The 10,868-nt window shown below is 43.9% G+C and overlaps 1 long non-coding RNA gene across 1 annotated transcript; it reads left to right on the top strand.

Moving 5' to 3' along the window:
• Positions 1 to 5,343: 5,343 nt before the first annotated feature.
• Positions 5,344 to 10,233, top strand: LOC118152092 (uncharacterized). Its single transcript, XR_004740441.3, has 3 exons — positions 5,344 to 5,430; positions 6,845 to 7,475; positions 9,861 to 10,233. It is a non-coding gene; the product is annotated as an uncharacterized LOC118152092 (long non-coding RNA).
• The last annotated feature ends 635 nt before the right edge of the window (positions 10,234 to 10,868 follow it).

Genomic DNA, 10,868 nt, shown 5'->3' with positions numbered 1-10,868 from the left:
GCAGAGAACTAGAGAATTGCCTGGTGGAAAACCAACACATGTGATGTCAGAAATATTGCATAAGCATAAAGAAAGAGTTATCTTTGATTAGACCTCACCTCACCTGAGCACTGGCTGGAGCTTTTGGGCTGTCATCCAATTTACCTGGATCAGTTCAGTATCAAGCCTATTCAGTGCGCAACATGACAGCCCAGTGGTTGGGGGTAGCAGTGAGGTTAAGATGCTGATCAGGTGGACGCGCCAGGAGACAGCATGGAAATATGCCTGTCACAAACTAGGTGCAAGTGGCAGGTGCTGTGTGCAACTGAAATGGCTTCTTCACTGGCAATTTGGTTCTTGCAAACAGAGCCCCTCCTGCCTAGTTCACACTTAAGTGATTAGTTGATGTGGGTGATTAATGTGGTGCAGTGGGGAGGAACAGCTAAGCAGAAGGAAGTTAAAGGTCAGCCAGTTGGAGGAAAAAATAATTAAGTTATTAATATTAGGTGTGTGCTTAATCTTGGAAGCAATTTACTTGTTGCATCTAATGGAATAGATGTGAAACTTAGTCTTAGCCTTGGGTTCTCTCTGGCTCTCTCTCCGACCTTGTTTCTATCTCTCACCTTCTGTCTCTGATTTCCTCAGTCTGTGATTCCCCTCCCTCTTTGCTTATGTCTCATTTCTCCCCTGCCTTTCTCTTTCTTCTGTTTCTCAGTCTCCTTTTGTGTTTTCTTCTCCATCTCTGTGTATCTCTCTCTTTCTCAGAGGTAGGAGATTTTCTTTCCCACTCCTCTTTATTAGATTAAAAAAAAAATAAGTGAACAAACGCTAATCTCCCTCAATTACCTAAATAAGAACTATTGGGAATATGGACATCACCACCTTCTCATGCTGGCACAGTATTTCACAATGTCTGAAACACTCTTGTACACATTCGCCTTCATCAGTCTTCTGGAAACTAACCTTCAAAAAATGTAGGGCAGGAATTATTATGCTCAGGTTTGTTTATTTATTTATTTATTATTTTGAGATGAAGTCTTGCTCTGTCACCCAGGCTGGAGTGCAGTGGCGTGATCTCAGCTCACTGCAACCTCCGCCTTCTGGGTTCAAGTGATTCTCCTGCCTCAGCCTCCCTAGTAGCTGAGATTACAGGCATGCATCACCACACCCAGCTAATCTTCGTATTTTTCGTAGAGATGGGGTTTCACCATGTTGGCCAGGCTGGACTTGAATTTCTGACCTCAAATGATCTGCCTACCTTGGCATCTCAAAGTGCTGGGATTACAGGCATGAGCCACTGTGCCTGGCTTATTCTCATGTTTTACGTAGGTTGACTCTCAGAGGTTAGAAACTTGGCCAAGGTCTACTGTGGGCTTGTGGCAGAGTCTGGGTCACTCTTCAGAGTCTGAAGCACATGCTTCAGCAAGGGGTGTGCTCCATCAAGCACAGAGATGAATTCCAATCAGGACCAAGATTTTCCAACCTAGGCCCCTCTGGTCTTGTCTGAAAGAGAGGATCTGGGACCAAGTTTAGGGTCAGGACTAAGGATGGTCTGTACTCCACCTTCCAGCCAGTTTAGATCAAGTTAACTGAAAAGAACACCAAAGAAAAAAGAGGGATGGGGTAGGAGAAAGAAGGAAAAAAATCCCAAAATGCCAAAATGAAACTTGCATCTTAAGGGGCTAAGAGAAGTGTGTTTAATTTCACAGAAGCTGGAATCAAATTTCAAATCCAAGTTCAGACAACTAATTCTGGGTCTTGGGAAAGTTGCTTAACCTCTCCCATCCTCCAGTCCCTCATTGGCAAAATAAGATTTATGCTCTTTATATAACAGGGTTGCTTGTGAGTATAAAATGAGCGAATTCATATCAAAATGTCCAGTACAGTAAACAGGTTTTCAATGAATGATGATGAAAAGAAGTCCCCATTTGTTTTGTTTTTAACATTAGCTGTTACTGCTGCTACCACTCCAGACTGAGTCACTGCCCAGAATCGTCAGATATGTATTGAATGCTTTACATTAGCTGGCAGCCAAGTTTTGCAGAAACAAAAATAAACAACGCGTATTTTCTGATCACAAAGACAGTACTGCCTATTGGGTGAGACCCGCCATTGTGTTCCCTGGGAATTTCAATACAGTGTGACTGATATGTGTTGAGATAACATAGGAAGCCAGGAGTGGGCATCCAGTAGAGGCTCCCTAGGTCTGGATGCTGGTGCTCTTCCTTTGATTTGCAGACAGAGGCACTCTCTACATAGGACTTCATCTTACCAGGTTTAGCAGGCAGGGATCATGGAGGAAAACAGGATCGTCTCAAGAGTATGGGCTACCCTGTGGGTCAAAAGGCTTGTCTGTGGGACAGACACCACCACTGGAGCACACAGGCCTCTAAGCCCAGCCAACACTCCTGGCATGAACATTAATACAAAAAGAGATGAGTCCTTTCCAGCCATTCTGTTTGATGTTTTGTGACTGCCTCTCCCCACCCCATGCTGCAGATGGAGATGTTTTAGCAGCAGGGAGAGCAGGCGGCGCTTACAGCTCAGAAGGATCCCCCATCAGCACAGTCGTCAGCAGGGGCAAGCATATTCATATTCACATTTTGTGGATAGCTACAAAAGGTATTCTCAACAGGCCAGCGTGGCCCAGCTTCATCTCCTTATGTGCCTCTTCTCACAATAGTGTGTACAGAAAAGAAACAGCAGGGTATAGAAAAAATAAAGGAATGGCCTGCTCTCCAAAGGCGGGGGAACGGTGGAGTGGAACTTCAGTTCTAGTTCCCCCAGGCGGCATCAACAGTCCTGATGGCTGCTACACACCTGCCGGTGGCACACGGCTTTGTGGTTCAGGATGGAGATGACAAGTGTGTGGGATGCAACATGGCCTCGTCTCTGCATCTTGTGATCTGAAACACACCATTGTGCTTCTATTCATATGTTTCCTTTTTCTTGGGAGCAAGAACAATTTCTCCCACATTAGACTAACAATTTTAAGAGAAATTCTTGGCATTGAAACATAATGATGATGTGAATACTCATCTGTGATAAGAAGAGGCTTAAAGGAAACTCACTGCTATTGCTGTTTTCTTTTCCACCATTCCCGATCACAACATTGTCCACAATAGATCAATGCATCATTCTTAGGCAGGAGAGCAGAGTGGTTAAAAACACAGACTCCGGGCCCAGAAGCCTGGATCCAAAAGCTCTGGCTCCACTATTTTCTGTGACTCTGGGCCAGGCCCTTCAATTCTCTTCCTCAGTTTCCTCATCTGTAAAATGGGGATAATATACTACCTCCATCAGGGGGCTGTTGTAAGGATAAATTACTTATTAAAAGTGCTAAGATGGTTCCTGGCTCATAGTGAGCTCTATGTAAAAATTTACTATTATTACTGAGCACAAAACCAAAATTTCATGCTAGATAGTCTTTGAGGTGAATCTAAATATATTTCTAAATATAGGTCACATAGCAACCGACTCTGGGGTCAGTTGGCTGGCTCTGGTTTAGTACTTACTAGCTGTGTGACCCTTGCCAAATTATTAACCTTTGTGCTTCAGTGTATTTATTTATTTGGCAGGGTTTCATTCTGTTCACCCAGGCTGGAGTGCAGTGGTGTGATCTTAGCTCATTGCAACTTCTGCCTCAGTCTCCCAAGTAGCTGGAACCACAGGTGTGTGCCACCATGTTCGGCTCATTTTTCTATTTTTATTAGAGATGGGTTTCACCATGTTGACCAGGATGGTCTTGAACTCTTGTCCTGAAGTGATCCACCTGCCTTGGCCTCCCAAAGTGCTGGGATTACAGGTGTGGGCCACTGTGCCCAGCCTTGTGCTTTAGTTTTCATATGTATAAAATGAGGACAAGTAATAATAACTCCCTCAAAGCCTTGTGATGAAGACTGAGATAATACATAAATAACAAAGCACTTAACCTCTGATATGGTTTGGCTGTGTCCTCACCTAAATCTCATCTTGAATTGTAGCTCCCATAATTTCCACATGTTGTGGGAGAGACCTGGTGGGAGGTAACTGAATCATGGGGGTGGGTCTTTGCCCTTCTGTTCTCATGATAGTGAATAAGTCTCATGAGATCTGATGGTTTTATAAAGGCTAGTTCACCTGCACATGCTCTTGCCTTCCGCCATGTAAGACGTGATTTTGGTGCTCCTTTGCCTTCCACCATGAGTTTGAGGCCTCCTCAGCCATGTGGAACTGTAAGTCCATCCAACCTCTTTTTCTTTATAAATTACCCAGTCTCAGGTATGTCTTTATTAGCAGCATGAGGACAGACTAATATAACCTCTGTGTGCCTGAGTTCCTTCAAATGTAAATTGGGAATAGTCATGCAGCCCACCTTGTGGGGCTGTTGTGGGGGATTTAAATGAGCACTAAACACAGTTAAAGTGTCCAGGACAGTGTGGTGAACATAGCAAGCACACGATGCACTTCAGCCATTATTTCAATGAAATCATGACGACGCTATCACGTTATTTGAGCACTACTATTACCATTGATTCAATGCGTATTGTCTTAAAAATGCTTCCATAGTGACCCACATATTCCAACTTATCTCACTCTGAGTTTCCTCAGGAGCCAGCAGTTTTACATGCCCCCTCCCCCAATTTCGGCCTGTTTATCCACTCTGATTTTTTTATGGGCTCAATTACTGCCTTCCTGGGTACCATCCACACACACCAAGTTAATGGTGTGCTATTTGCTGAGTGAGGCTTTTCCCCATCTTGCTTCAGTCCATGAGTGGTCTCTGGAGCTCCCTCCTGACATAAAGAGCTCAGGTGTAATGTTATTAGAGCTCCCAGTGGATTCCTGGTATACCTTGGTTTTGTGACTATAACTGCTTTTAAGCAATTTCAGAATGTTATTAGCCTAAGGCTTTTGCTCAGGCAGGGAGAGTCAGCATTAATTAATTAATGCTCCCAATTTTGGGCTCTCTGGAATCATTGCTTGTATGTTTTACCTTCCAGGGTTTATGTGTCAGAATATGTAAACTCTGACTCATATAACTCCTCAACCAGCTCAAATCCTTTCTGGAAACAGAATATAAAACGCGAATAGTAATAGCTTAAATCTTCCCGCATCATGTATTTATTCATTCACTCTTTGAAGCATTTACTGAGTGCCTACTGCATGGCAGGCATGTTAGAGGGAAGTAGAGGTAACAAGAAGACCACGGGGAAGAGAAAGATGTCATAGGCATGCCCAGGCCCATCTTTACAGAATAAAAAAAGATAAATAAATGAATAAGAATCATAAATAACTTTTAATGAGCTCTTGTTAATAGTATTGGCTATACCTGCTTTATCTTATCCAGTTCTCAGAGAAAAGCTATCATTATGCTCATTTTCCAGAGGCAGAAGCTGAGGCTTAGTCAGATCAAGCAACATGCCCAAGATCACACTGCTAGAACGTGGCAGGACCATCATGGGAATCCAGGTGGGTTTCATTGACAGCTCATGATCCTAAACACTACACTTTGCTGCCTCTCCAGTGAGCAGTTACGCAGGTAGGAACTTGAAGTCAGTTTGAGGAAACTGAGATGTTATAAGGGAAAATAACCCCTGTGAGTATTAGTCCTCCAGAACTCTCAGCCTGGCGTGGCATGGGCAGGACTTTGGCTGCCCAGAGAAAGCCTTCAGGCCATGGAAGTTCAGGCCGCCAGCACCACTCTGACAAGACCCAAGATGATGTAGGGAGTGTAACACGCTTTGCAGCCGTCTTTGCACTAGCTCTCAGGAATCTGAGGCACAGAGGCGAAGTGACTTGCCCAGGGTCACAGGGCTAATAAGTGGCATTATGAATTAAGTCATGCCTCTCTTTCCCCTGCAAATTTATGTGTTGAAGACCTAACCCTAGTACCTTGGAATGTGACCTTATTAGAAAGCAGGTTGTTGCAGATGTAGTTAGTTAAGATGAGGTCACTTTGGCAGGCCTGGATCCAATATGACTGTTGTCCCTAGGAAAAAAGGAAATTTGGACATAGGTTCACTCACGTTCAGAAAACAGAATGTGAAGATGAAGGCAGACATCAGTGTGGTGCATCTACAAGCCCAGGGCACTGATGGCTGCCAGCAGACCCCAGCAGCTAGGAGGGAGGCATGGGACAGATTCTCCCTCATAGCTCTCAAAGGAACCCACCCTTCCACACCTTGATCTCTAGGCTCCTGAACCCTGAGATAATACATGCTGTTGTTGAAGCTACCCAGTCTATGGTACTTTGTTATGGTGGCTCTAGAAAGCTCATATAAGTGGTAATTGTTACTAGTTGGTTAATAGCTCCAATCTGGGGTGCAATAAACATGGTATAGGGAGGGGTAGAGGGAGGATGGGAGCTGCAGGCACTGTCAGGACGTCATGTTCAGTCTTGCTTCCTAATTGCTACCTCCTCTTACATCTGCCCCTGCACCTCACCACCAAGCTCTGATGAATGTGTGCTTTCCATGCCAGGAGCCAGGCAGTGTGCTGAGCTCTTTGCATGCATTACTCTGCTTAACCCCCACACAGCCTGAACTAGAAGGTAATGTTGGTATCTCTGATTTGCTGACAAGGTGACTGTGGATTCGGAGAGGCTGAGTAACTTGTCAAAGGACAGAGTAGAGAAGTGGTGAGCTAAGACACCAGCCGGGCTGCCTGGCTCCTGTTCTGCTGCTTCCTCCAGTCATACCGACTCACATCCCTAGAACAGACATTTTAGAGCGATCTTCAGGATGATTTGAAGGGGAAACCTGACCACAGGGCTGGAAAGATTTCCTCAAGGAGAAACACTGTGAGCAGCAGAGTATTTTGTGTCATTGAATATTTTCTTCTATTTTGGATACTTAAAGGCATTCCTCTTTTCTGTCTTTATAAGGTTTCGTGGAGAGAAGCAGACATTTTCCTCCTCCCCAGAGGTGTCCGGCGAACACTTTTGGTATCGAGTTAGAGTAATTGTGAGGACACGATTCTGCAGAATTGCACTTGTTCCCCGTTCCTGGCCTCCACCACATCAATACTGCAAAGAATTTGGTTCCATGGCTTTGTCAATTTTTTTCAGCCAGAAAAATGTTCCACCATGTGTCTTTTTTTCTTTTTCTGAAGCGACTGCAGAGTTATAATTTACTGGCATGTAGAGAAAAGTGGATTTTTTTTCATTGCTATTCCATTTTCCCCCTCCTTTGGGATTCTTGGGAAAACCTGATTAAAATGTCAGCCAGAAGAATGGCTGGTGATTCTTTAAAAGAACTGATTAAACCAGGATGACCCAAAGCACTAACAGGAGAAGAAAACCCTATGGGGATCTGAGTATGTAACTTTCTAGTTATTGGAGTATAGAAAAAAAAAAGTAGGAAAGAAAGAAGTAAAAGAAGTAAGAAGCTTTGCTAGAGAAGAAGGGCGATATTAAAATTATTAAGATTAACAATGGTAATAATAAACTCCACTTGATTAATTTCTGTTTCAGGCTCTGTACGAAGACCTTATATCCAAAATTCAGACTCTTCAAGGTAGGTAGGATTGTTCTGCTTTCCATATGAGGTTAAAAAAGTACCCTTGGTCATGTAGCCAGGGCCTGTCCCATGGGGTCTGAAGATGGCACTTCCTGGATATAAAACCTTTAACAGGAAGAGACTGTCAGACCCATCCCCAGGACGGGGCTGCATTGTGCTTGGAGTCTTGATTCCTTCTGCTTGGGATTTGAGCACACTTCCTTCTGTACTTTTCTGCCACTGGGCCTTTTTGCTCTGCTCTTGTACTTGCTTCCACAGTTTCTTGCTAATTGTTTCCTGCTTAAAACTCTTCCTTTGCAGAAAATGTTCTCACAAATGTATGTGTAGAAGTCCACCCAGCTCTCCGCAGCAAAGGGAGAATTTGTTGGCTTAGTTGCAGCATTTTAATTTTGTGTTTTCTGAGAATTGGGTTCTAAGTGTTGAACGATCCAGTGGGACAAAAACATCTGGCATGTTTAATCCCCGGGAAGTTATTTGTGGGCCTTCTGCAGCTGTGGTTACAGCACAGAAAGGAGGCCGACAGGAAAGGCAGAGCGAGTGGACCAGCTGACTTCTGCCGAGCTTATCTAGAGTCTGATCTTGTGAGCTTTTCTGTTTCTTTTGTCTGTCATGCAAGGCCCAGTCCAGGTTAAACCACACATATCTTGTCTTCTTTAGTGCCAAACATACTCACTGTTTTTTTTTTCAAGATGGAGTTTGACTCTTGTTGCCCAGGCTGGGGTGCTAGGTCGCGATCTTGGCTCACTGCAACCTCTGTCTCTGGGGTTTAAGTGATTCTCCTGCCACAGCCTTCCAAGTAGCTGGGATTACAGGCACCCACCACCACGCCCTACTACTTTTGTATTTTTGATAGAGACGGGGTTTCATCATGTTGGTCAGGCTGGTCTCAAACTCCTGACCTCAGGTGATCTGTCTGCATTGGCCTCCCAAGTGCTGGGATTACAAGCATGAGCCACCGCGCCTGGCCCATACTCATTGTTTTTATGGCATGAAACACCACAGACTGTGCTTTTCCATTTTATGCATTTTTTATATTATGTTATTCTCTAATTATTTTCTTTTATAAAAATAATCTCATCTGCCCAATAGACTGCGAGCTCCATGTGTATACAAACGTGTCTCCCTTTACAGTGCCTGCCTTCCCCAGCCCACCGTCAACCCCCATCTTTACCTTGGCACTGACTGCAGTGCTAGGCACAGAGAGGTGCCCAGGACCCCCTGTTGAGCGGCTGTTGAAGGTTTTTCTTTTAGTGTGCTCAATCTCTATAATAAAGCACATGTTCTGTGGAATAAAGAACTGCTCCATGGGGACAGAATGGGTGTGGGGAGCACAAACGAGGAAATGTCAGGAAGAGGAACAGTGATTCTATAGGCTGCTATGCAGCCCAACATTGGAAAAATCAGTGAAAAAATTCCCCTGATGTATGCCTACATTGGCAGGGGATGGGCTAAACAAATGGCAATTATTGGCACTTGTTTGTCTCAGTTATGGTACACCTGTGGGCTTCTCTTCAGAAATAAACTGCAAATTGGCAGCAGGAGGAAAATGTAATGCCTGAAGAAATCTTAAACTCAGAGCCCCTTCTTTGTTTAGAAAGGACTGTAAAAGTAGTAGGAGAAACCTGCCCTTCACTGCCATTAAAGGGAAATAAAAACGTAATTGGATGTTCCCATGGGTCCCCTGTCTCTATGCCGAGGAAAGTTGTAAACAGGGAGGGAACACCTCCTCTGCTGTCAGTAGGATGTAGGTTGCCTTCAGAATTCTGGCTTCAGGGAACACAGGACCACTCCTCTTGCCCTTCATCCAGTCACCCATAGGAGCCCTGAATTGTTCACACAATTAAAGAATCCCACTTTCCAGCGGAGACAAAGGGAGGGCGAAAATATCTGAATCATACTTAAGCCCACATTTTATAGGATGTAAAGCATGGGTCTCTGTCTCTTGGGTCCTGCAATTTTCTTATCACTGTAAAACAATGCGTATAAAATCAAAGTGTAAAGTCCAGCCCTACAGGGTCCTGTGAGTCCCTCTCTACAGGTGTGAAGATGAGAAACTGTGAAAATAAAGACACAAGACACAGAGATAGAGAAAAGAGAGTTAGGGCCCAGGGCTCCAATCAAAGCGCAGAGGCCGGCAGTGGCCCCGGGTGCCTGGACACTCTGACTTTTATTGAGTACAAAGCAGGGGGCAGGGTAGGCAGGCTGAGGTAATAGTGGTCAGTGGTAGTGTCAGGTAAATCATGCGTCTTGGAGACAGGGGCTCAGGATTTTCAAGGAGCCGAGGCGCGGGGAAAACCTAATGTGTCAGCACTTTTTTTCATACTTGTCAAGAAATAGCAAGGTCACTAAGATTTATGTTACAATTACTAATTCTTCTCTTAGAAGAAAGAGAGGAACCAGGTGCAGAAGTGGAACATGAAAGTCGACGTGGAACGTGACCGCTGAAGCACAGCATCATGTAGAGACAATTAAGACCCTGGATGTCCGAGGGCGTCCCTGACAGATCACAAGAGCTTGGAAGAGCAGAGTTTTCTCCTGACTCCACTGAGGAAGGAGACATCTTGGCCACCTTGGACGTCTCCTTCCCTAGCTGGCTAAACAGCGGGCACTTTCACAGCTGAGGCGCACTCCGGCAGCCCTTATGTGGGCGTGACAGAGGACTTAGAGCATCTTGCCTTAGGGTTACCTCTTTTCCAATGCCACTTCAGTTCCATACTTCATGACCTCAGACTTATTAGTAAAATTAAAGATTATATGATTGCATATATGTATATATTTATAATTACGTGTGAATAACTATATGATTATTTATGATTTTATATATAGGAATAACTATATAGCTTTATCTCTAATTCTTTTATAATTCAATATTTATATGAGAACAGACTGAGGGCTCAGACCCTTGCCTCGGCTCTTATGGGGTTTCCCCCCAACATCAAAGTGTTTTCTTCTCTGGCAGATGGTGACATCACTAATTTGTACAGACCCTAGACCATACATTCTCCTGGCGTTTCCAAAGGAAGAGAACTTTCTTAGCACACGTCAAAATCAAGAAACTCTGTAGAAGAAATCACAACTATCAGTCATTCTCATCCTCTTTGTAATCCTGTCATGTTTTTGTTTTATAATCCATCCAAAAGGGAAGAATTGAACTGATTTTAAGCAGATTTTTTAATGCAAAAATATACACAAGGGAGCAAAGGGCAAGAATTTAAATTACGTGAGATGATGACTTTTTTTCAGATCAGACAGTTATTTGATAACATGAGCTTGTTCTGATAGTTCTCATTTGCAATTAGATGTATGCTGCTTTTTTGTATTCAAGAAAAAATGTTTCCAAATAGATTCATGGGGCTTAAAAGTCTCACATTAGAGATGAAAACAACATAA

Source organism: Callithrix jacchus, chromosome 3 (genome assembly GCF_049354715.1).
Source record: "Callithrix jacchus isolate 240 chromosome 3, calJac240_pri, whole genome shotgun sequence".
NCBI classification, from domain to species: Eukaryota; Metazoa; Chordata; class Mammalia; order Primates; family Cebidae; genus Callithrix; species Callithrix jacchus.
The sequence above is the reverse complement of the archived record's forward strand: the minus strand, read 5'-3'. Positions and strand labels throughout refer to the sequence as shown.